Below are 26,482 nucleotides of genomic sequence, written 5' to 3' on the forward strand. Positions count from 1 at the left end.
AGAAAGCCAACTGTACCCTGGGCTGCATCAAGAGCAGTGTGGCCAGCAGGTCGAGGGAGGGGTTTCTCCCCCTCTACTCTGCTCTTGTGAGACCCCACCTGCAGTGCTGTGTCCAGCTCTGGGGCCCCCAGCATAAGAAGGGCATGGACCTGCTTGAGCAAGTCCAGAGGAGGCCACGAAGATGCTGAGGGGGCTGGAGCACATCCCCTGTGAGCACAGGCTGAGAGAGTTGGGGTTGTTCAGTCTGGAGAAGGCTCCGGGGAGACCTGATAGTGGCCTTCCAGTACTTGAAGGGGGCTACAGGAAAGATGGGGAGGGACTCGTTATCAGGGAATCTAGTGATGGGATGAAGGGTAATGGTTTTAAACTAAGAGTAGATTTAGGTTAGATATAAGGAAGAACTTTGCTGTGAGGGTGGTGAGACACTGGCACAGGTTGCCCAGAGAAGCTGTGGCTGCCCCCTCCCTGGCAGTGTTCAAGGCCAGGTTGGACGGGGCTTTGAGCAACATGGTCTAGTGGAAGGTGTCCCTGCCCATGGCAGGGGCATTGGAGCCAGATGATCTTTAAGGTCCCTTCCAACCCAAACCATCCTACGATTCTATGATAATAAAGTATCCCACAAACTTTGTTTTCAGTGTATGGAGTCAGTGGGTTAGCTCTCAAAATTTATTTTGTTCTCCTCTGTACTCTCAACAAACTTTTCACTGCAAAATCTATTAACAGGAACATGGTTCTGTAATTCTGTAGTACTACAGAATATAGCCTATATGCATGTTAGCTTCTCGTACTCACAGAACACATACATGTGTCTTAGTTAAAATTAATGCCTAAAATTCTTAGCAGTAGTCATCTTTGTTTCTCCAGTCTGACATGTGGTTCAAATGGCAGTACCCCTTTCCAAATCTGTGTGTTTTATCAAGTCTGGATAGACAGTTCCTAAAGCAGTTAATATCAAGTAATGTAAAAAATGAGCTAATTAAGATTACTTAATGCTTTCCCCTTTTGTTGGTTGAGTGTTTGATTAGTTTTTTGTTTCTGTCTTACCTCTCTCCAAGGTTATAAGGGGCTCTTGCTATTCTGTTTGGCTGTTTGCACACTGGAGATGATACAGTTGGTTTCTAGGATCTGTGACAGCATCTATCTAGCATCAGAGGGAACATGCAAGCCACAACACACCTTCTACTAGGCAAATGCTAAGTCTTATATCAAAGAAGGGGCTGATAGTTACTTTTCCCTGGAGACTTGGAAAGGGACTTGAAAGAATCACCCTTTCATGCTTTCATTTCTCATTTTCATGCACTCCTTTTCCAAAAAGCATCTCCTATGCTTAATTTAGTTTAAAATCATGCCAGACTAGGCCATTCTAAACTGTATTGATGTTTCCTAGCTCTCCTGGTGTATCCCTAAAAGTGAGCTATATTCTATTGTTTGAGGACTGAGAGAAATGTGAGGGGAGCTAGAAAGAAATTCATAATATTAAAACCAGAAGGATAATGTAGGAACTGAGAGCAAGGATGGTCCTTATGACTCAGGTATTGGACTGACTCTGGATCATTTGTGAGACCCCTGACTGCCTGTGTAACTGTTGGCAAGTCACATAATTTCTTGGGTTCTCATCCTTACTATAGATGAGGAGTTAATAGTCCCAACTTTCTCTTTGTGCATCACATCTATTTAGCGAGCAACTCAGAATAAAAACCAGTAAAAAGTGAGGAAGATTTTCTTATTACATTTTCTGTGTCAAGCATGCACATCGTTTAGAAACTCTGAGCTAGCTGAGGTTCTCCCAGGAGACACAACGCTTATTAACAGCATGACAAAAATATACTTCAGATAGTCTGCACAGAAATGCCAGCAATTTTGAAATTGCATTCAGGCAATGGCAAGGCTGTTTAGATACAAAAAAAGCTTTACAACTGTTCCAAATACTTACTAGTGGAAGACTGTTAACAGACGGGAAAAAATGGGGAGGTGTCCAAAACCAGCAATCCACCCTGGTGAGAAATCCAGCTGCTGGGAAGTGGAATGGTGCTGGAATTCATACCAGGTTGTTGTCTCTGGACACCAGTCAGTAGACTCCATCTTTTATATCACACTCCCATTAGCCATAAGGATTCGGTGTTTTTCAACTCCTTTTCTCTTGGCAGCGTGTTATGGAGAAGGAGCTTTTTCTCTCAAGCCCTTGCTGAAGAACTGTTTCAAAGCTATTCTCCAGAGGAGGAACATCACGACTCTACCCCACTCCCACCTCCTGAAGGTCGCCGTTGGGCAGAGAAAAATCAACCAGTCTACCTTTCCTCCAGCTGCTTAGCTCCTGCTGTACAATTGTTTACTGCTGGGCCCTGAGCTGCTTATCTTCATAGTCTTCCCTCTGAATAACTTTAGGATTTACCTCTAGAATCAATGAGTGCTTCCTTCTGTGCAGTCTTGGGAAACCAGCATGTTTGAAAATCTCGAGAAAGACACCCCATTCCCCCCCTCCACCCCTGCAAATTTGAGATGACTGTAAAAAAAGAGAACTAAAGAAAGAAATAATTGGGAGCTCTTTTCCTTGATGTTAGTCGTACTTTTATGATTGTGTTTTTTGAGATTTTCCACATAGCCTCGAGGAATGGGGAAGCTATTTTTTTGGACGTTAAGATTTCAGGTAACAACTACAAGATTCCAGCTGCTCGGGCCTCGGGCTTCATGATACTCACCGATTTATGTGTGCTAACGTTAAGAGATTTGGCAGCACTTCAAGCAAGCGAGTGAAAACAGCGTGTTTATTCTAAGCTTTGCTCTTGCCCTTTGACTCGATAGCGGCTGTGCAACTGGCCTGGCTGCTCAGCTCGGCTCTGCCGGAGCATGGGAAAACTAGGAGCAGCAGCAAAGAGACAGCTGGCTGGCTGCTGACTTAGAAAGACATCATTGCGTCACGTCACGCTTGGTAAGTTATCTTTGCAATCAGAAGGGCCAGGATTTTCCCTTTTTTTTTAAGCGGGAGGTAGGTGCTCCACAAATTGACCACAGGGATTTGGCTCTGTCAAGTAAAGCGTCCCATTCGTTCATGGAAAGGTAGTTTTTCAGCCCTGAAATGCAATGCTTTTCTGACCCTTAAAAAAAAAATCTCTGCTGGACGCCTTTTGAATCTGCTTTAAATGAACTGTTTGTAACCTTATTAGAATTTTAATTTTAATTTTTAATATGTGGATTGTTTGAATGGAAATATTAAAGCCAGCACAAGCAATAAAGATGGATTGCCAGTAAAATAAACAGTTTGGCCTCTGACTGCACAGAGGAAGATCAAGTCAAGGAAACATTTCCTAAAAGTCACTTCTCTAACTGTAAGACTATTCTAATAGCTGCTTCTTATTTGAAACCTACACTATTTTATAGCTTACTAATCCACACATTTAACTCAGTGTGGAAGTGCAAGTTAATTGACATTCTGCTTCCAAAGCGGTAACTGATATTATGAAGGGCACTAAGCTGATGCATGAAATACAGAATAAAAGTGAATGGGAAGCAACAGAGATGTATTTCTGAGAATCCAAAAAGAGTTTGCAAATGATAGATAATGAACGAACATAAAATAGTGTTTACATGCATATGGGTTGCTATTAAAATTCTGGCTTGTGAATCTCATGGAAAAATTGTGATAGATTTCTGTCATGCCAGACTTTTGCCTTGTCTCTTTAAAACTCTTATGGTGAAACTCACAGGGAGGTATGTCTTGCCGAGTTCGCATTTACTGTTGTAAAAGTATACATATGTAGAAGACTCACTGGTAGGGAATCACATATGGGACTCTATCCTTGAAGTCACTAAGCCGGTGAGTGTATTTTCCACCTATTGATGTTGAGCGGGCTCAGCAACTTGTATGAGGAATGTAATGTCCTGAAGGGCTGACTCCATAATTTGCGGCTGTGTATATATTTCCTTCATGAAACCACATTTATGTTTCTTTATTATCATTATTATTTTAAAGGTTTTTAACTACTCACAACTCCTATTTATTTTTCCATAAGCTCTGCTACCCCATCTTCAGCATTCTGAGTTTTTAGATTCCAAATCTTGGCTATGGTTTTGAGGATCAGGTTGCCGGCTGGGGACATCTGGATGGGTTTGAGACCTGTGCATATCATAATCAAATCTCTTAACTATATATTTCGAGTCCATGTTTTCATTCCCCCTCTGCATTTCTCATTGTTTTGTATCCTCTCTATTTGTATGAGTGTATGCAGTCTCATGCAATTATATAAAAATGGTTTCCTTATGCATGGTATGAATTTTTATAGCTTTACATTCACTTTCTTTCTTTCCATCATCCCATTTCATGTTTAAATAGGTAGAATAAGTTAGGTAATATGTACACAGGGACTGCTCCACCATGGACTGGAGCTCTAAGTATCTCTGTTAACACATGCTGTAGCCAAAGAAGTTTACAGCATGCAGAGGGAAAAGGTTATTGTTAGTGTAACTGAATAAGTATTAGGGTTAATATATAATGTATAGGTCTATGTAATGGATAGTTTTTATTCATCATAAAATGTTCAAATGACTTGCAGATGTATGAATGCTGCAGCTGTTGCAGACCTTGTAATGGCATTAGGCTCTGACTCAGAGAGCTGCTCCTTTGCCAAGAGATTCTGGCAGTGGCTACGGCTCTGATATTCCCATTGAAAAAAGTATTGTCAGCAGTGGAGGTGGTGATACAAAACTGAACTGGAGTATGAGAAAGGGGCAAGGCTGAGTCTAGGTACAACAGGAAAATGGGGGTTCTGAAAGCTTTCATTTTTTCTGTGTTTAACTACATCAGTAGCATCCTACCACTATGTGGTCTATCAGGGGAGCAGCTGGAATTTATAGTCACCACGGATTCTGGCTACATGCAGCTTATGTTATACTAATTGGAGATACAATACAAAACACCAAACCTTTGATAAGATAGAACTTTGCTCCTGAGTTTTGAAAAAAAGCAGCAAACTACAGTCCCTACAAGCAGATAGAATTGAATCTCACCATGCAAATGCAGTCTGTTGCGCAAACTGTGCAGCATGGGAGCGCAGCTACTTTCTGCCTTTGGAGACTGTACAGTCAGGGAATATGCTTACTTAGCAGTCAAAGGAATGCCATCATCCTATGGATGCAATACAGAACTCTGAAATAGTACCGAGAAAGAAAAAAAAAAATCCCCTGCATATTTTGTGATTGTTTTCCTAGGTCTGACTGAAGTAAAGAAAATAACAAAGATTGACATCCAAAATAGGCACACATTTTATATGTGGGATGCCATACTGAGATAAACATGATGGGTTCGATACAGCTTTTTGGCTTCTGTGTGACTGGAAAAGCAGAGGCATGATCATTTTTAGAAGAGAATTGGAGAAGGCAGTGCAAAACAAAAGCACAATTTTGACAGGGTCTGGTGATAATATTCAGAAAGTAGGCCTGAGGGAAGCAAACCCTAGAGACAACTGAACTGTAAATCTCTGAAATGGTGAGGGAGCATAACAAGTCACCTCTCAATGAAGAGCAGATTTCATCACTGCCTTTTCTGATGCTTTAAACTACTTACAGAGTGTATGGGTTAGTTATGAAATGGACTGCAATGCTGACTCTCGCTTTCTATGAACAGTTACAAAGCCATAAGCAGTAATGTTTCTGGCACTTTTTGAAAGGCCTCTGCTGATTCCAGTGTGTTCTTTCTGACCCTGTTCAATGCCGTATTTATGAAAGTAAAGCTACCAAAATATACAGATTGTTAGAAAAAAGATGCAATCTACATGAACTTCATTTAGTGGATTTGAAAAACAAAAATTCCAGCCCTTACTGATGTGACTTATGCCTTACATGAGTAAAAGGGAATGAGTTGCTAATAGCTCTCTTCTGTGGGGCTCAAAATTCCTTGGATAATAGAAAAAAAGCCAGCCAACATCACTGCACTGGCTGTTGGTTGGGGCTGTGAGCTGAGACCTAGGTCTCCCCTCTCCCTGGTAAGTGTGGTGCTCACTAGACCAGGGTTACTCCTTTAGTCTGGACGAGTCTTGGTCAGCAGACCACGTTCTGCTGGAGAACTTTACCAAGGTCCCATCAGTGGGGAGCAGTGTGTGACAGCAGTGAGCTGTTGGGCACACCAAACAATTCACCCTGCCTCAGCGGCTGCACTTCAGCTCCTTCCTAAGGGCACAACGTGAAGTGTGAGGCTTTCTGATGGATGCAGGAGGTGACTCGGCTTGGACATGGGGCATGAGAGCATTCAGGGCATGGTAGAGGGCAGACTTCATTTCTGATCTGGTTCTGGATCAGATGGGCTTAAATAATCCTACAGAACCTCATTCTATTGTCGTCTGTGCTGGTCAGTAAATACTGCATGTGGAGGAAGAATCGCAGTAATGGTTGGGCATGGCTCCTCTCCCAGGAGGCCCTGTAGCAATGGTATGAGGCATGTGGTCTGCAGGTATGTGGGGTTTCATGCACTCCTTCTCTGGGAGGAGGCTTAGGACTCTCCCTGTGAATCTGCACCTGCTCTGGGATACAAACAGGATGTTGCAAACTGAAAATAACTGCCCTGCAGCTTCCAGGTTAGATGGTCCACAGAGGAGGTGGGTCTGTATCCTCAGGCAGGCAATTCAAAGCTCTGGGAGCATGCCTCTTGGGATGTGCCAGCGTGGCAGATCCCCGGTCCAGATCTGAATGGGCCGGTCTTTCTCAGAGGAAGGAGCAGACCTTGGCCTGGATACATGCTGGGATCCCAGAAGCAGTATTGCCTTGCTAGCACAGCATTCAGTCTCAAGCTAATTTGCCTTGCCTCTCAGCCCACCAACTAACCTAGGCACAGCATGAGGCTGGTATTACTTCTACTGCTTCCAGATCCAAAGCTATTTCATGCAGAGCCAGTATAGGGATCTCCTGTACCTTATCGCTCTGCAAGCTGTTGACATATCCTTTCTTGCCTAGAATGTTTTCTCAGCAATAAATCTTAGACAAAATGTCCAAAAAGTCTCCTGTATCTCCTCTTTCTTGTGAGGAAAGGCTGACTTAGATAGTCTAACTCCAGGGGAGACTCACTGGTGGGCAAAAGGACATATAGAATTGCAATACGTAAATGGGTTCAAAAAGGAAATAGAGAAATTAATGGAGAAGTCTGCCAGTGGCCATTGAATATGACGGTCTGATTCCAACTTCTGAATCAGAAAGGTGCTAAACTATTGACCCCAGGAGCTCCTAAGATGCACCCGTTTTTTTCATGTTTCTTGCACTCTTTCACTAAGCACTTACTACTGGCCACTGCTGAACTCAAGGTAGTTCAACCCACACATACATGTGGAAGAAACAATTGTCGTGCATTCAAGAACTGGGTGCCAGCTAGGTTCATCCAGGCTATCATTCATGTACGAGTTAGCCTTGTACTCGAATGACAACAGTCCTTCATCTTGAGGAAGAGCCTGAAAGCGTTAATAGGAGTGCTGCCCCAAACATCAGCCATCAGCTGATCAAGAGCCTGGTCCAGATGCCTGACTGCTCCAAAGAGGAATGGCTTCAGCTAGATGTGGTGGTAGGAATGTGTGTCACATCTGGAGTGACAGTGTAGATGTGGGCCGGGAAGATATGGTGTAAATACTGCAGTGTGGACCATCAGAGACGGGCTTGTCTACTTCCAGCCCAGGGGTGGGTGTGCATGGTAGTTTCCACAAATCCCAACTTGGCGGAGATGAGAAGGGGAATGTTTGTGGAACACTTCTGCCCTTGGCATTTCCTATTTGCTTTTAGCTCGGTGCAGACATCTGTGTGGAGCTCAGCTTTTCTTTTGCTTTGTGCTAGGCGCTCAGGTGCCTGGCTAGACAGTTGCATTAGGCAGCAAAGCACCTAATCCTCACTGAAGGCCACCTAATCCTCTCAGCTTAATGGCCTTTTACTCCTTCAGATAGTCCCTTCTTTATTTTTTCTCTGTTTGCTCAGCAATTGAATTATTTCCCCTTCCATTTGCAAAACAGTGTCGGGAGCAGGCTGGCTGGCCGACCATTCTCATTCCCTGTTCCCAACGCCTCTCGGTTCTTCTAGGCTCCAAAATGCAGAAACCCATAAAAGCAGCTGGAAGTAAATGAGTAATGGAGAGGAGAGACAGGCCTCTATGGACTGAGGAAAGTGCTCTGTAGACCAGTGTTTGAGAACCTCTCATTAATGCTTCCTGGTTATTTTTTCTGCATTTCACTTTGCCGAATCCAAATACCACTCGAGCCGGTGGGAATTGTTCCACTGACTTGGAGCAATTGGATCTAGCCCCTCGTCTGGAAGGTAAAACTAGTCTCACTGGCTCTCTTTCAGTTGGTTTCACTTTCTGCCTCTCAACTCCCAGAATAACATGAATGCATTCATAGTCCTCCATGGTGAGATTCATACAAAATATTATCTTTCTATGTTTTTCATAAAATAAAAATCAATATGTGTATTAGCAATTCCACCTCTGTCCTTCTGAGTCTGCTTTTCTGCCCCTCTGCCCTGTTTTTCACCCCCTCCCACAATGAGGCAGATTAAAATGTCCTTTTAAGTATAACACATTTTTGAAGAAACTTTGCAGTCATACAACAAGGTAACTCTCAACTTTTGGCATTATTAAAAGCAGACAGTTTTCCCTCAGAAGGTAATCTGTTAATAGTATCTCAAGTGGAAAAAATATACGTTGGGTTACGAAAGATGTTTGTTCCATCACCGTGGAAGTCCTTATGCAGTTCTCAGGGCAAAGCATTGCACGTGCAGAGGTGACAGTGGATTTCTACATCACAGATCAATCTTCAGCTTTTAAATGGAAGCTGTACTTTTATGATAAGCTCTTTTTCCTATAACAGCGGAGTTTGTTCAAATTAACGTCTCCATTAGCAGAAAGGGAGCAATGTAGAGTATGGTACTACAGAACATACAGAGGGAACATTATCTTATAGAGCTTTGGGGTTTTATCCTCCAGATCGCCCAAAATTCTTTCCAAGTAACGTGTTAAGATATTGGTAATGCAGTGACTCAACCATATAAACAGATGGAGTGAGTAGTATGCAGCCAGTGATTCAGCTAATGTACAGCTCTGGAAATTCAAATTTGGTTTAATAAGAGGAGAAATGTTGAATAAGATATTTATAATTTTTCCTTTTTTGAAGGAGGTTTTAAGTATGTTGGCTTTTCTACTGAACAGAGAGGGTAGAAAAACACAGGACAATAACAGCTCATCAAAAGGATGGCATCTTGATCCCCACACAGAAACTCCTTGCAGTAGTAGTACTGCACTGCAGTGCCAGCTCTTGGTCTGAGCCCAAGTCCTGCCGTGGGACATAAGCGCTTAATTTCTCCAGAGGGAGTGTTCCCAGCTGAGTTACACAGATCTCAATGATCTAGTTCAAGCAAAGCTTGACATTTATTTAGACTGAGTTAACTCATTAATTTCAGCTTTAAAATCTTAAAAGCCATATCCCTTATAAAATGTCACACATTTTTCCCAGGCTCCTCCTATACCACGTAAAGTTGTGGCTGCAGATGTGAATGTGCTGTGCCTGCAAACGGGGCACACAGAGGTTGCTTTCTGAAATGCTCTCTAAACAGCCAGAGGACATCTAAGTCATTGACATGTCTTATTACATACTTTTTTTCCCTTGGAATGATGAAAGAAGAAACTGGTTTGCTGCAGAGGCCTCCCATTGTTTAGAGATCAGCACTTAAAAACTCACCTGATTTTTATGGGAATCTGGGGAAAACCCTGTTCTGTTTAGATTATTCCAATCTCATCACTGCAATTACAGTCTTTATTCAATAAGTTATGACTACAGATTACTGCCACCTGCATGGAAGCCCATCCCCTCACCTCAGTGTAAATGTTTCCTTTGAGATCTTAATTATGCAAGAATTACAAAGCACACAGTCAAGAGCCATGAGAAGTCTCCTTTTTCTGAATAGGTTAAATGAATATGAATGTTACATTATGCACACAGTTGTAATATTTAGAACTTGGAAATTACTAGAGGATGTCAGAGTAAGCCTAATTTGTCTAGCAACTGTATGTAGGATAAAGTTTTGCCCTCCAATCCATTTACACAATCCTGTCACTAAATTGCAACTGAAAGCGTGTTTCAGAGACTAGATTTGGGAGAGTGCTTTTCTCATTTGGTGAGACGGGACCTTCATAGCTTAGCATCTGCAAATATTTGGTCCATCTGTGAGGAATGCTCTTAGATATCCGGGACTGTTCTCAGTAAGTAAGTAGGGTCCTGACCCTACAAACATATCTGTGCATGCTTTAAGAAATGAGCTATACTTAATCAGCGTACTTAATACGTACAATATGAAGAAAGTAACAGAGGTTTAAGAATCTGAGTATTCTGTTATTTGCAGTTACAAGCCTAAATATTACCGAACCTCATTTTTATGTACTTGTAATTTGCAATTACAAAATATTAAAATGGCATTACATTCACCCTGGCATGTAGCTTTTGCTTTTTTAGAAAAAAATCATCCCTCTCACCATTGCATATAAGTGAGCACACCCATACTGATGGAAGTTCATAGCATAAGATTACATCAGTTGTGTAATAATTCTTATAAAATGTGTGGTATGGAGGATTTCCTGATGATTGCTGTCTTCCGTCTTATATTGGACCCTTGTCCTTTTGTAGAACTGATAAGGGACAACACTGTTTGGACAATTAGAAACAAAGAAAGAAAAGGGTAACTATCCTTTCCCCTTTTGTTGGGTGGTTGGTGGTTTTTTTGGTCTGCCTTCGAATCACTCATCGCAGTTATTTCTCCATTCTTTTCCCCTGCTGCTCCTCTCCTCTGAGCTCCTTCTATTTTCCAAATATTTCAGGCTTCTCTCAAAAGCCTTGTAATTTGTAGTGCTTTTCTTAAATCTTCACCTCCTGGAGTCATTTCAGCTGTGACACTTTAAAAACTAAGCTTAGCTTTTGAGCCTGCAGAGGCTTTATCAGAGAGAACTGAAGGTAAAATGAAAATTGGGGGCCTCTCAACAGTGTCTGGGAACAGTGCATTCAGTGAAACAGAGATGGGCAACTGGAAGGTGCAAGTTAGATCAAGTGTGATTTTCAGGTTACTTTCTTATATGGTCATGTCATGTAGGCACAGGTATATTTGGAAGTGTATCCATGTTGTTTAAAAACATTGGAACCTAGTGACTTACTCCAGATAGGATTAAAGCTGTCAGAATAATTTAGTTCCTGTAACTTTCATGAAAATCAGTTGTGGAGCAGCGAAGATGTATCATGTACTCCCTGAATGACAGAAAGTCTGCAGCGGGAGCTTTTGGGCAACAGCATCCACTGAGATTAAAGAGAGACCTTATGTACACCACAGTTTTGGAACAGATTTCAGTTAAAGCTTGCCCCTTAGACCCTAAGGTTAACAAACCATGAGGCACAAACGTGTGGGGAAACAGGCTTTCTTAATTTTGGTGCTTGGGGAATCACGTGCTTTAAGATCGAGGGAGCTGTTAGAACTTTTACTGATACCGTGAAAAGTAGATGTACGGTGTACCCTTAATTACAAAGGAGACCAAGAGATGGATTACTGGGGTGAGGGTAAGATAGCAGATGACGAATTTCTACACCTGTCATGTGTGAGGGGGGAGCTGGGGAAGAGAAAGTGGCAGGCAGGCAGGAAGGGAGGGAAAAGCAAAGGGGAAGCAGGAGGAGAAAGGAAAATTCAAGTTGGGAAAGGGATCAGGAAAGGCTTTGAAGATCACTGGGAGAAGAAATTAAAAAGAAACTATATTAGTTTGAATTTAATCGGTACTTTCTCAGAAGAAATTGGTGAACTCCTATCCAAAGAAGTGCAGGCATAGAAGAAGGAGAACAAAGGGTTTGCAGGGAGAATCAAATTTGAAGAAGAGGCAGGTCTGGGCATGGGAACCAGTTAATTTTAAGCTCTATTTAGTGAATGTGTCACTAATGAATGTGTCAGGGATAATGAGAGATGAAACTTGTGGTAGAAGAAGCCAGCCTGGCCACAGGAACTCAGTTAGAGATGTTGTTACACGACGCAAGAGCAGAAGTAGAGAAAGAGGCTCTTGTGAGTAAGACAGACTAAGAGTTGTATTTTTTTTTTTTTTTTTTTAAATCTTGTTTATTTAAGTCATTCACATGAACTTTGAGACCTGATTCACACATCTGAGCACTCTGGATTCTCATAGTTCATTTTCTCTGCTGCTCTCTCTGCTAGGCGTACAAGTTCCTTCTCTGTTCACAAGCCCAATGCCCACGTGGCTCTGGCTGTACAGGGAAAATGGCTCAAAAACGAACTCCTGCAAAGGCTCCAGGCGGTCTAGCGAGAGGATGAAATGACTGTTTTGTTAGTGGACAAATGGTGCACAGAGTGACTAGATTCCTGAAGTCGGAGAGCAACTGTGTTGGCTGAGCAGGGTCTTGACACAGCAGTTATGCTCAGAGGACTGAAGGCAGCCCTGACTTGCAGGAACATTTAAGTAGTCATTTCTATTGCCAGATCTTCTTTAACTGGCCTGGCCCAGGAAAGTGCTATATAAAACAAACTAGGCAGCATGCTACTGTTAAACCAACAGAAAAAGTGGCATGGACCTTGAAAAAATGTTGGGCTTTCCCACTTTACTGGGGTACAGGATAATCTAGTAGATTCCCAGCTACTGTTCTGCAGGACTACAAAACCTGAAATTAAACCTGCTTTGGTTTCGAGCTGAGCTTCCTAAGATGAGATTTGCTCCATATGTATCAGCTTCTTTGCCCTGCCTTGATGACCTTTGCTGTCAAATTAAGAGAGGTTGCTAAGATGGTCTTTCAGATGTCTCAAGAACGAGGAGCAAGGTAGAAATGACAGATCATCTCAGTGACCCTACTGAAAGGTGTCCGTCCAAGCCCTTTTGCACAGCAGAGAAGCTACAAGAGAGAAACTTAAAATATCCCAACACCAAAATGGCTAAGCCACAAGGCACACAACTCTCCGAAACCCCTTTTCCCCCGATTCTCCGGCTCCTTACTTAAGAGCAGTTTAGGGAAAAGAGGGCATATTTGAACAGTGGTAAAACACAAGGGAAGAGCTGGGATAATGCTGTTTTCTTCCAAGTGGAGAAAGGAAGTCGCCTTTCAGTAAAAGGCATCTAGTACCCCGCATCTTTGTTTCAGGTCACGGGAGGACCTCAGGGTGGGATCCTCGGGTCCTGGGGATACGCTGCTTGCAGAGACACTGCCCTCACTCAGAGCCTGCAGTGGGACTGGGCTTTGGAGCAAGACGGGAGCAGGTCTGGAGGAGGAAGGCTCACGGCCTTCTGCTGAGCCGTTTTGCCTGGCAGTTGCACCAGGCACAGGGCGGAGGACGAGTTCCCCCTCGAGTTTCTGGGACACGGGCCTGTACAGCCTTCTCCACTGAGACACCCCCCCTGGCTGCCCCCACCCCGGGTTCCCGGACTCGAGGCTCATGGGGCCCGCGGGCAGAGCTCCGTGGAGAGCCGCGGACCTGGGCTGAGGAGGAGCGGCGGGAAGACGCCTGCGGCAACCCCCGCCTCACGGCTGCCGCCCTCTCCCCCCCCGTAGCCGAGACACTTGGTATCTCCCCCCCCTCCCCGAGGAGATGGTTTCACCTCTTCCCCCCACCCCCCCCCCGCCACCCCGACCCGGGGAGGGGCGTGGCCGGGCCCTCTCGGGCTACACCGCCCCCTTCATCCATATTCATAAGCGCGAGCCGGGAGGTGCCGGCGTAGGGAGGGGGCGCGCGGTCGCCCCGCCCCGCCGCTGTGGCGGCGGGGCGGGGCGACCGCGCGCCCCCTCCCTACGCCGGCGCGCGCCCCGCCCCCCGCGGTGAATATTGATGAGGCGTGATGCGCGGCGTGGTGTCGTCTCGGGCGGCGCGGCCGGCGATTGGTCGGGTGCGTGTGTGCGCGGTGACGCGTGTCGCGGCGGTGCGGGTCCCGATTGCTGCAGCCGCTTGTCAGTGTGACGAAGATTGGCACCCAGGTAAGCGCTGTCACTCAAACCCGCTCCCAGCCAGCCAGCCAGCCATCCATCACGGCGCGCCCGCCGCCGCCGCCGCCGGCCGGGCCCAGGCGTACCCACCACACCGTGGGGGGGGGGTGTGTGGGGGGGTGGTGGTTGAGGAAGGAGCGGGGCGGGAGAGGAGAAGGCGGGGGGGGGGGGGGGCTGAGCCCGGCACGCGGAACAGCGGGGAGGGGGCACCCGCACTCCGCAACTCGCCCAAGAGGGGGGTTAGGGGCGGTGGCGGGCAGGCGCGGGGAGGGGAGGGGGGGGGTGTGGGGAGCGAGGAAAATTCTGGAACGGCCGCCGTGTAACCGTTGTCTCTTGCGGGCGCGCGCCGGCGGGGGCGCGCAGGCGCCCCGCGCGCGCGGAGGGGAGGGGAGGGGAGGGGAGGGGAGACGGGGCGAGAGGGAGCGCGGGCCGCTGCTCGTGCGCCGCGCGGAGGGGACGCGGCGGCGGGGGGGGGGGGGGGGGAGGAGGAGGCGGGAGAGGGGGCGACGGGGGGGAGGCGACGTGATACTTAAAGGGCCAGCGCCGTGTTGGCAGGCGGTCCTTGGGGGAGAGGGGGTGGGGCAGGGCAAGGCAGAGCCGAGCGCCCGGCGGGGGCTCTCCGGGGGTCCCTGTCGCCGCCGCCTCCCCCCGCTGCCGTGCCAGGGCCCCCGGCCTCAACCCAGCCCCGAGGAGCCCTCGCTAGTGGCGGGGATGAAACCGTCGCGGCAGCTGCTGCCCCTCCGCACCTGCCCCGGCCAGGCCGGGTGCGGCCCCGGGGCGGGGTGGAGGGAGGGGGCTGCTGGCGGCAGTTGGGCCCCGTGGGGTGCCGGCGGGGGGGGGGGTGGGGTGGTGACCCCGAGACCCGGCCCCGGTGCCGATTCGGTGGCGACGGGGTCCGGCGGAGCCTGGCCCGGTCCCCGGGAGGGCGGGGGTTGGCGCGTCTTCGGCTGTGCGTGTACCCCTCGCCTCCCCGCTTATTCATAGAAAGCAGATTCTGTTAGCGGCTGGCACTTGGGGCAGTGTGCGCAGTTCTGGCGTGAGGTGGTTTCTTGCTCTCTTTTTTTATTTATTTTGATGTGACCTCATTGTCTCTTGGCTCGGTTATGAGGAGAGGCTTCTTGACACCTAGACTGAGCCTTCCTGAGTGTTTACACCGCCGCAATTAGGAGCTGAAACTTGACATTGCCCAGAGGCCCTGCTTATGATGTGTGTAAACAATAATAAATCAAGTGCTGGTTTTATCCTGAAATATTGCCTCAATTAGCCACATGTCCCGGGTCTCCGTGGAGTAGTCAATAGCTTTCCCTCATTCCCACAACGCCAGCTGTATGGCCCAGAGTTCATCAGTTAACAGGATAAGTAGTTAACACGTCTATGCGATACTTCTCTGTGTAACTTACCGCCAAAGCTTTTTATTATTTCTTAGATATTTTCTGTTGTCCTAACCGGCAACATAGCATGTAATTTTAGAGACACGGTCACGGTGTTTTGGGCTCTTTTAATCTGCTGCAGTTTTGGGGCCCCTTTTTGTCATTTATGTCTAAGCAAATTACTAGGATTGGGGGGGGGGGAGAATGAGACTCTAGATCCAATATGATACCCTAATAAGTGAATTTTTATGACATGCAATTAATTTTTTTTTTTTTTTTTTTGTCACATGCAGTTAAGAGCTGTCCAGACAAGATTGATTTTTGTCTTTGCCCCCATTTGGAATAGGATGTGTGCATTCCATTAAGCGGATAGCAGGAATAGGGAGCATGGACAATGTTTTCTGGTCTGTGGATGCTGGAAAGCAGTTGAGCCAGCATCCTATGGAGAACGGCGGGAGGAGGGTGTACATCATTTTCAGTGTATGCTAGCTCTCTCATTTTTTTAAAAAAACCTGAAGAATTCTTTCTTAGTCTTTACAAAAACATGCTCATATAGTTAGTTCATAATGCTGTTCATAATTCTATTCTAGAGCATGCTCTGCACAGAGTTTCACCAGTGTAAATTGTTTGATATGGGGAATTAAAACAACTGTAGCTTAAGAATTTTAAGCACCTCCCTCTTCTCCATACTGTTAATACACTTACAGGCTTTTCCCTTTCCTCTATGGGATATAAACTGTTTACGGTCTGCTTGTGCTATAGGGTTCTATCCCTTTAGTTATATATGTGTAGTTAAAGTGATAGGGCTTTTGCTGCTGGGTAAGTGCTGGAGTCTTGTTTAAGAATGAGTCCTGGTTAGTCCCCGTTAGCTGCATGTACAATTATTACAGATTATACTGAACCAGAAAAAAAATTGTGATTGTATCAGAAATTCTTCTATGTATTTCCAGACCTTGTTATTGCTGGAGTGTCAAGCCAACAGCAAATGCATTTTGAGTGCATTTCCTAGATAGCTCTGTAAAATAAAATTGCAGAATTATCCTTCTCTGAGTCTGTGTGTAGCCATATATTATCATTAAGTTTAAGTTTTCAAAAATTTGTGAGGAAAAAACCCCAAATGCTTTGCATTTATTCAGTCTGAAGAAACACTTCCACACTTCTCGGTATGTCATTGTTTTTAATCTAGCCAAAGTCAGTCATTCTGATTTTTTTTTTTTTTTCATGTATGTTCTTATTTTTGGTTTATTTTATGAAGTATATGTGTTGTTTGGTTGTTTGTTTTTTTTTTTACTGTTAACTGTTATAACTTTACGTATTTTCTTGTCATTTTATGATTAAAGTATCCACAGAAAAACTTCAGTGGGGGTTTCACTATGTTTTCTTAATGGGAGCTTCAGTTAAGTGGTGAAAGGCATAGCTCCATTTACTTCATTTTCAGGGTAAATACAGGTAGTGTGGAGGCTGTTGTACTGCACTGAGACTTTGAAGACTGGTAGTGTTCATTCTCATTGGTCTCCTGAGTGATTTTGGGGCGTGCGTTTTTTTATCTGCCCATATATCCTTCTCTGCATAAATAGAATACTAATACCTGGCTCATATATGAAGTGGGTCTTATCGTGTAGTTAAAAGTGCTTTGCTGGACTGGAATTTACCTTGTTACCATTTCCTATGTGCTAACAGGAAAACTGAGAATTTTTCAAATTTTTTAATCTAGATATGATTTTAAAGATTATCATTTGAATATAAAAGTAACATTTTAAAACGGTCCTTTCAGACTTCCATTAGTGCAGCTGAAAGGAGTTTAAAATGAATGAAATGTATGTATTTATTCTAAATACTTCAGTCTTATAAAATGATTATGTCTTCTGGAAGCTGTACTTCCAGAATTTTGCTTTCTGACTGTATTTTTCTGATGCCTTTCCCTGTACTGTAAATGCAGTGCTGTAATAAAGTCATAATAATTCTGATTGCTACCACAGCAAGTTTAGAAGTATTTAGGAGCAATTCAGTTTCCTGGAAAAGAGTAGCTCTGCTGTTACTAAGCCGTGTACTAACGGCCAAGGGTGAATTATCCTGAGAACCACCACTGTGATAATGGAACTGCTTGGTCTGATGGCTCTGTTAACGTCCTGAATAAAAAGACATGTAGTCCAAACTGTATTTCCGAATCTTAGGTAGTGGTTTGAGAGCCAAAGGTTACCTCTGCAAAACTGGCACACGTGAAAGCTTACTATAAGGAAGGTTAATATTTTTAGTTTGGTGTATGTAAGACTGAGGGGTTTTTTGTGTGTGAAATTTAAAATTCCACAAATGTTACTTCTCTCTCTTGCAGCTGGTTATTTCAGTCTCGCTTGTTAAGAGTCTGTAGGTTTACAAATTATAAGTCTCCGGGGAGGGGGGGGAGGTATTTTACCACAGCTCAATGCTGTACAAAATGTAAAACAACTTGCTACTCTTCTAAAGCAAGAGGATTACAAGAGAAAGGGAAAAAGCTGCTGATAGGGTTCTTTCTTTTGCTTAGTTGGTGCCAGATGTTACCAAAGTATTTTACCCAGACCATTACAGCTCTCCCCAAGTAACTGAATGCTGAAGTATTCATGTTTGTTAATAGGTTCTTCACTTTGTTCAATAAGATTGTTTTATGTCATAACTGTGGAACATGGCATGGAGTATAAAATAAAGACACCAAGAATCTGGAAATACCAATCTTTGTTAATGGAGCACTGGCATGTTTTAATGAAGCTGGTAAAGGGCAGTAACTTGGGTCCCTTGCCAGCAGTGGAGGGATACCAAGTCCTATATGTTACTGAAGGACCAGAAGGAAGTCGGTGTTAGAAGTGGAAATAAAACCTAGGACTGCTTGTCATCACATGCTTGCTTATCGTCCTTCCTATGAATGCGCTTGTTTGTTTTTAATACAGCAGCTACTCCAGGCCAGAGTGTTCTCATTTTTTTTCTACATATGCATATAAGAGGTATTTGCTATTAAACAGGAAGGCCATTTAAATACTTAGAAGTCAGAAGGTGATTTTTGAAAATGGGAGCTAACTGACTGTGATAATCATGTACTGTCCCTTAGTCTGTTGTACCCATGGGTCTGTAGCTCATCTTCTGTGGCTGACAGTAAATTCAGGCAAAGAAGTAGAATATGGTAGCTTACTGCTGGTGTACTAAAAGAGGGATCAATTTTTTTTTTTAAACCACCAAATTACAATTTATATTTTATTTATGATCATTTGGGGTTGCCTGTGTTTCTTCTTGAGGAGAGAGGAAGTTAGGAAATATGGCTATACTTCACATCCTGCTTAGCTTTTGTCAAATTACATAGCAAATGAAACAACGGGGAAAGGATATTATAATATTTATTACTGAAAAATAAAGTCCAAATCTTTCATATTCAAAGGAAACAGAAGCGATTATAAAAACCAAATTGGAGCTTTACACGTTTCACATAGCTAGAGAATGTGTGTGCTGTGTTGTATGTTTTTATAACTAAAGAACTTCCAGGTCTGTGATCACTTAATATATATGTGTTGTAGCTGGGGTTTTTTGTGTTCTAGGCCATGATATTAGCAATGTCAGAAGTAAGGTTACCTGGTTAGTTGTTTTTTTTATTTTGAGGTGGTGTTTTCAGTAGTTTATTTCTTAGTCATACTGAAACTTGCCATGATGAATGTTTGAGCAGGGTTATTCTGTAAACTTTAAGCTAAAATGACTCAATATTTTGAAAATCTCTTTAAGAGATTAAAGTAAAGATGTTAAGGGGGGGGCGGGGATGCCTGTTTGCCTTATGTAAGAGCATATCAATGTTTTTTGGAACTAAGCATTGCCGAGCGTAAGCTTTCACATGGCGTGTATGGTGATTCCTCAAGAAATTTCCAACAAATCATAAGCTTGTGAAAAACTGGTTCATGCATGTTACTTGGCAAATATTTATTAACTAAATTATCTGAATATTCCATGTAACACGAGTATCTTCCTGTCTGTTGGTCCTTGCATGTCACCTGACTGTGCAGTCATCATCTGGACCAAGTAGTTAAGCATGATGCATCCCACAGCAGTAGGTGATGGGTAAGTTTAATCCTAAATAGTCTTTCTTTACCTGTGCTTCTCCCCCAAGCCCAGAATGCTTAGGCAGCAGTTGTACTCATGGAGGGATGAAGACTGGTGTTTGGGGAGAGGTGGGGAACAGAGATTGAAGCTTGGTGGAAATGCAGTAGGCCTAGGAATCTGGAAAGGATGGTACTAGCAAAATTAGAAATTGTCAGAAGTGGGGGGAACAAGAGAGGGCAAGAGGTGAGAAGGACAAGCTGTATGCTGCTGTGGAAGGAACAATGGAGAAGGTGAGTAGGAGACTGAAGAGCAGAAAGAACACGGATAGAAAAGGAAGCATGAAGAGTGTTGGCAGCAGGAACAGAAGAGGCTGGAACACAGCACGTCTTCCTTGCAAAAACTAGTTGAACTGATTGCTTCTGGCTCATCGTTACTGAAGAGTTGTGGAGCAGGAAAGGAAGAATTTTTATTTAATTACCATTTTGAAAAGAAAATAACAGTTCATTTTAGGGCCTAAACTTAGTAGCAAACCGAAGTTGTTCACGTTTGATCAAATGAGTCAAAAGAGGGAATATTCTGGAAAAGTTACTGACTGATAGGAACCAAATTTGACAGAGGGTTGCAGAACCAGGATTTTGTGTCACTTCAGTTTATTCAGCTCTTCCAAGTTAATGCTTGGTTCACTGACAGGCTCATTATTTCTGAAATCATAAAGGACATAAAAATGAAACAATTGACAGTGGAACATCTTAATCTTGATGAAGTGTTTAAATGCCAGAAGTGTGTAGAGGGGATTTTCTTAGGCATTCAACATCAAGTCCATTTTAAATGAAGTTATTAGTGAAATAAAACTCTTCTTCATTTTTTAGCTGTACTTCAGTAGCATTAGGAATTCAGTCTTTCATACAATCATTAGAAACTTTTATGATTTTATAATAAAAATGTTGGAAAACTTACATATGCTTACATAAACTGCTTGCTTAACATTGTATGCAACAGCAATAAAGGCATAGTGAGATTGGCGGTTATTCTGTGTCTTTTTTATGAAACCACAAAGTATATACATAAAACAAGATTAATTTCAGTTATAGTTTACTGGGTGCTGATACGGTTCATGATTAAAATGGGATTTCCTGTTGCTTTGCTTTAATTCGCCTGGAAGGCTATGATAAAATGAGTGCCTTCAGAAGTAACAGTGACTGCACGCTTGTGGGGATGGATGTTCCAGAGGCTTCAGTGGCAATGGAACAGAATTGAGTCTAGCACATGCGCAAACCTGTTGTTTATCCATGCAGAATGCTGGAGAAATGTGGAGGGTGGAGTTACCTTTTTTTTTTTTTTTAAGATAATATTGTGTTTGAAAAAGTAATTAAATATCATTAAGTAGGGAAGTTATACCAAAATCAGTTCCAGCGGTGGAATTGCTGGTACATGTCCTCAGGTATGTAAGGGGGTTTTGTTAGTCTTTCTGATGCAGTCCTCTTACCATGATAGCAGCAAGGCAGATACTACACTGTTTTCTTGATGTTTGGGTCTGAAATATTATGATCACAGCACATTGGGTAATACTGAGAGGAAAAAAATACCTCTCTGTCCCGTGGCAAATAGATATGTTTGAGGATTCATGATGCATATACCAGGATTCACAAGTAGGAACCATAAAAAATCTTTTAAGTTTGCAGTGTTAAGAATACAGGAAAAAAACCCTAAAGGAATATTCATTTACATCAGGCATGGATGAAGGAGTGATGGTAGGTAGTTCTGCTCCCTCATACCCTAATCCAAATTGCTAATTGGAGCAATTAAAGAAAGGAGGGTTCCTTTCCCCTCGGATTTGGTTTCCTTTTACCAAATTTTCTGTTTAGTCCCCTTAATTCCTTACTTTATGGAGCTAATAAAGCAGGGTCAAATTACAGTGTGAAATGCATAGGAGAAACTGAGAAGCTGCCAGAAGTTTCTTGAATTTGAGAATCTTTTAATAGAAGAATGAGGTTTTCATTTTGCAGAAGGTAGGAGAGCAACCTGAGGATTTCTTTCTGCAATGCCAAGAGCTACCTGAAGGGAGGATACCTAGCATACTGAGGTGACATTTTATGGCCAGATTGGATAGGATTACTCATCTTTTTCTTCCTTTTTAAGAAGTACTATGGTAAATTGGGAATACCATGAACGTGAACCATGATTATACATGCTTCCCAAGAAATACACCAGTATAAAGACAAAGGATGTATGCAGAATTAAGGAGCTGGAAGTTTTTCGAAAGACCCAGATGCCCTTCTGCATTGTTGTGCCATGAGAAACTGGTATTACCTTATGCGTCTGTAATACCCATTTTATCAGTTACTCCATGTGCAATTTTAACTTGTAAAGTGGCACATTTTTTTTATAATACCCTTTTTCATACTTAGTACCTGCAGATAGGAGAATTCCAAGAATTCCTTTAGAATTCCGAAAGCAGAGTTTACACAGAGTACTAAAGGAACGCAGATCTCTGCATGAGACTGTATGTTGTTTGTCGTGCTGTGTGACGTCGTGTGGTGATGCATGGATGATAGTCTGTGGTACAAATACTTTGTATGGCTTGATAAAATCTGAAGTGGGATGATACAGAAAGAGGATGCTATGAAAGATTGATGGGACAACAAAGCAGTGTATATAGTGTTGGAGAGGCCTTGCTGAATAAAGTCAGTGTTAGATAGTATGTATGTTCAAAATTCTACAAGAAAAGACAGGTTGATGATACAGTGTAGCCTGTATTTCCGAAGAAATTTAACTGGATGGTGGATTTTAATTTATTTTTAATTTTCAGTTTCTTAAAGTATAATATGTATTTGGTTTTTTTTAATGTAATCTCATATTGATCAAGATTAATATATAAATAGCTTTATTGCACCACCAAACAATAAAGGGAAAAAGTAACACAAAGTAAATCTCATTTTACTGCAGCCAAAAATTGGGTTTGTGGCTTTTTAGGTTTTGTCTCCCAGGGCAATTGACGGCATAGCTGTTGTGTAATAACTGTTTAGCTGTATCTGTGTAGTGCAACTCCCCGAGGCTGGTAATTTATTCCTGAACGGGAACATCATCTTTCTAAAAGTATAATTGTCTAAATAATGACTATACTTTGCAAGTACATAAGACAGTGGAAATGGAAGCCACCTTGCTGCTGAATAAGGAGCACACTGTCATTGAGCACAGTTTTAATAAACTTGTATGCATCAACTTCATATTGATCTGTTTGCCTTAATTGTACTGAACGTCTCTTTGTTGGCAGGTTGATGGAGATAGATAACCACTGCAGCAAAGGTAGAATGAATCCCTTGACGGCATGTTGTCATATATACTCTGTGTATTGCTTCTTTATTATTATTTGAATCTATGAAAATACGTGTCGTGATCTTAATGTCTGCTAATATTTGTGTACGTGAATGTGTGCACAGGTCTTTGTTCATTAAAGTGTAGAAGAACCCTCTTTGCAAAATGAGACAATGACTGTATGTCAGCTAGTAAGAAACAAAGACATATTTTGCTTTGTAGTAAAAACTTTTTAAGTGAATAAAGCATGTTGTCCTTGGTTTTGGTTACACAGTTAAGTATCTTCTTTATTATGATAACATGACTTTAAAGCTTGTCTGCAAGAGGAATAAAATGAAAAAACAAATTGGCAGTAGCAATTCCAAGTTTAGGCTCCACAATGCCTTGGTGTTGTCTCCATCCTTTAACAGGTGTATCTGCTCCCCGTTCTTTTCCCCACTGAGATACCAAGGACATAATATGCAAGCTCAGCTCTCTCTTGTTTCCTTGTTTGATATGTTTTAGGGTAGACTCTAATCTTCAAAAAAACACTTGACAGCAATTAAGAAGACAGTAGGACTGCAGTGTCCTCTGGCTCCTTCTCAGCCAAACCTTTTCCTCTGCAGCATCTTTCACCTGGACCTGCATTTCTTCAGGACTTCTTTTTTTTTTTTTCTGCCCTTGATAATCTCGTACGCTGTCTAAAAACTTGCCTATTTCCAGAATTCCAGCTGAAGGCTTTACAGGCAAGGGCTGTTCCTTGAAACATGAAATATTTTGTCTGACCATATCTGGCAGCAGCGGCGCAATCAGTTCTTTGCTGCAGTTGTTTCTGAATGAAGGGAGCAAGTTTTTCAGATTTGCAATAGTGAGGTAGCCCTTCTTTATGTCTGAGCAGAGACAAGGAATAGATAATCCCAGTTTATCTGGCAGTGACCTACATTCAGAAGATGCTATGAATAATGAGAAATCCTCTATTTGAAAATAGCCCAGTAAATTGAGGTGGGTGAAAATGAGTACCAAAATTATAGAAGATAAATAGCATGCTAAGAGGAATAAGAGGGTACACTGTCTTCTCAGAACAGACTTAAGAAGTTGGAAAAATGAGAAGCCCATTCTTTGGGGACATAGGTCTTTGACAGTTTAAGAGAAAGTGTAAAAACTTCTAATGTGACATCTGCCCCTTGAGGCTTTCAAGGCCAGGTGTATCAGTTGGACTGAAACTCCTAGCTAAATATTTCATCTCTAACCAATGGCTGAAGCTTATGCCGCTTTATAACTCCTCAGAGTATCTTCCCTGCTCTTTTAGAGCTAGGTTTCATGAACCAAAGATGGCATCTGTATTGAGTGGCCCTTAGCAATTTGTTTTTCTGTGAATTTGTCTGAAAAACATTATTTCTGCACTACACATGGATAACTTTTGGTTCTCAAATCCAAATACAAACTTCATCTCACTTTCAAAAATGTTTGAGTTACTTTCATTCCACTTTTTACACAGTTGGGAAAACTGGGAACACAGGAACCTTGTCTATGTGAGAAACAGATAATCTGATTCAAGATCTCAGCTGTGTGTTTTAGCCATCATATAATTTCAGATGGCCTTTGTGCAATGTTACTGTTTGGAATTTACCCTGGGAGAGTTTTGCAGCCTTTTTTTAATGCTTTTCAGTAGTTGTGTTTTCTAAATATATTTTCACAATCTTTGTTTTCACAATCATTACTACTTTTTAAAAGTAGCTTTAATATGTCAAACAAGTGCTATTACATTAAATATAATTAAAGTAATTTTAAGTGGTAATTTTTGAAAGCTTTTAAAAGTTGCTGAATAAACCTGTAGTAGAACCTGTCTTCACAGAACACACGATTCTAACTATGGCTTGCTCTCCTTCCTATAGTCTTATCGTGCAGCAGATTACTTGCTCATGACTTTTAGAATACATTCCATGGTAATATCAAAGCGTGATTATAAAGAAGATTTAAATTTTTAAAAGTGCTTTCACCTTTCTTGGTTTCATGCTTAATTTTTACAACACTCATGAGTTATTCCTATTTGCATTTTGTAGTTTTATTTTTGGGATGTGTCTTGTCTAGTCTAAGCAGACGCTGAGCCACAGAGTAAAATATGAAGGTTGAACAGCAAGCAAGTTAGCAGTCCAAATGTAGCCTTCTGTTAAGAAGTGTCTGCAGAGACAAAGATAAATATGGAGAATGAATGGAATAAGATGAGGGAAAGTTCAAATGATAGCATGGAATAGTGGGTGCAATTAGATATTATTAAAAATGCAAAAAAATTTTGTAAAACATGCGAAAAAAAATCCTGTCAGTTTTGGGGTTTTTTTTAAACTTGGGGAGGGAACCACATAATAAACCAAAATATTTTCTTTAATCATATTCAGTCTCTGAAAGTATGTTCTGTGTTGTTGTCTCTTTCTGAATGTTTCCCTGTTGGTTTTTAGGTTTCTGCCCTCTACATTGTACTTCAGTGGGATCACTCTGCTGGAACAAGATAATGTCTTCAACCCATTGAAGGAGAAGGGTAAGCAGCTTTCTCATGGCCAATATTTTATCTCCTTTAGAAAGCAGTGTGCCCTGGAAGCAAAGATTATAATGTATTTCGTGTAAAGTAAAGCTAGTTCTAGATGCTTTTCATGTGTCAAAGGGGCTTGCTGTTTTGATTTTTGTTTCCCTTTAATTTTGTATGTGAATATAAGGATTTACATTTATAGAGCAAGTGCCAGGACTAAAGTTAAATAAGAATGAGCAAATAGCCATGCTGAATCTGCCAATCTCTCCATTTCTCTGTGAAGGACTTCAAAGGAATGGGTATAGGGGAAAATTAGAAGGAACGATTACTTGTTAACAAGTCTGTTGCGTAGTTTCTTCACAACCCTAAGACAGTTAGTGGTTAGTTTATACCCTGAAGCATAACTATTTATATCTCTTACAAACATCTGTTGTAGCTTGTATATGTTAAAAGTGATATTACTGAACTCCCAACAGCTTACTTGCACCTTATGTTAACGTTTCTGGGTGGTCCCTTTGCTCTTAATTACGAAGGAGTAAGTAGAGCAAGTGAGGAGTGATGTATGTTAAGTGATCACTTTGTGTATATGCTTCAGCTCACCTTTAATCTCTTCTCTTGAATACTTCTTAACTTGAACAAAGTCTCCACAATTCTAATTATGATTACCCGTCTTAATTTAGCTTTCTTTCTACTCTATGTTTTACCTTCATAGTTGATTTTATTAAAGGTTTGCATTTTTTCCTTTCACTTTGTTTCACAGAACACAATGCTTTTATGAATTCCCTTTTGCCACATGTATCAATGGAGTTTCTGATTGCAGTTCATGCATCAGCTTCCAGTTTACATGACCTTAAAACATTTCCTTGGGTTTTCCTCACACTTTGTTTTCAAAATAAATAATCAGTGCTGTTCTGCATGAAGCAGACTGACTAATTCTCTCAGCCTTGGGTTACTTTTGTTATTTGTAACTCTTTGAATATAACACAAATGCACGGTTTTCCTTCTACTCTCCATTTCTTTAACAAAGAATAATTGGCATTTTTAAAGCTAAGTTGTCCAGAAGTCATATGTTCTTAGGCTCACTTCAGATACCTTAGGCCATATAGTATTTGGTATAGCTGTGCTGGTTAAAGATAGTCCTGCTGTGAGTTGATAATCGCCACACATGAGCCAGAAACTACCACACTAATAGGTCAGCCAAGAGCAGGGGTTGTATGATTGCAGAGCAATGTGCTTCAGACAAAGTCAGCTGGTTTAAATCATAGCCACCT

The 26,482-nt window shown here is 42.3% G+C and overlaps 1 protein-coding gene across 4 annotated transcripts in view; it reads left to right on the top strand.

Moving 5' to 3' along the window:
* Positions 1–13,853: 13,853 nt before the first annotated feature.
* Positions 13,854–26,482, top strand: part of PKNOX1 (PBX/knotted 1 homeobox 1) — a 46,952-nt gene continuing 34,323 nt past the window's right edge. For 2 of the 4 annotated variants that reach the window (XM_074904309.1, XM_074904337.1), the window contains exons 1-2: positions 13,854–13,961; positions 25,144–25,223. The gene's annotated coding sequence lies outside the window, so the exon portion shown is untranslated. Of the gene's footprint in view, positions 13,962–17,998; positions 19,412–22,333; positions 22,700–25,143; positions 25,224–26,482 lie in introns of those variants that run through there. The other 2 variants (XM_074904319.1, XM_074904328.1) reach the window with 2 other exon arrangements.

Source organism: Athene noctua, chromosome 1 (assembly GCF_965140245.1).
Source record: "Athene noctua chromosome 1, bAthNoc1.hap1.1, whole genome shotgun sequence".
Lineage (NCBI taxonomy): Eukaryota > Metazoa > Chordata > Aves > Strigiformes > Strigidae > Athene > Athene noctua.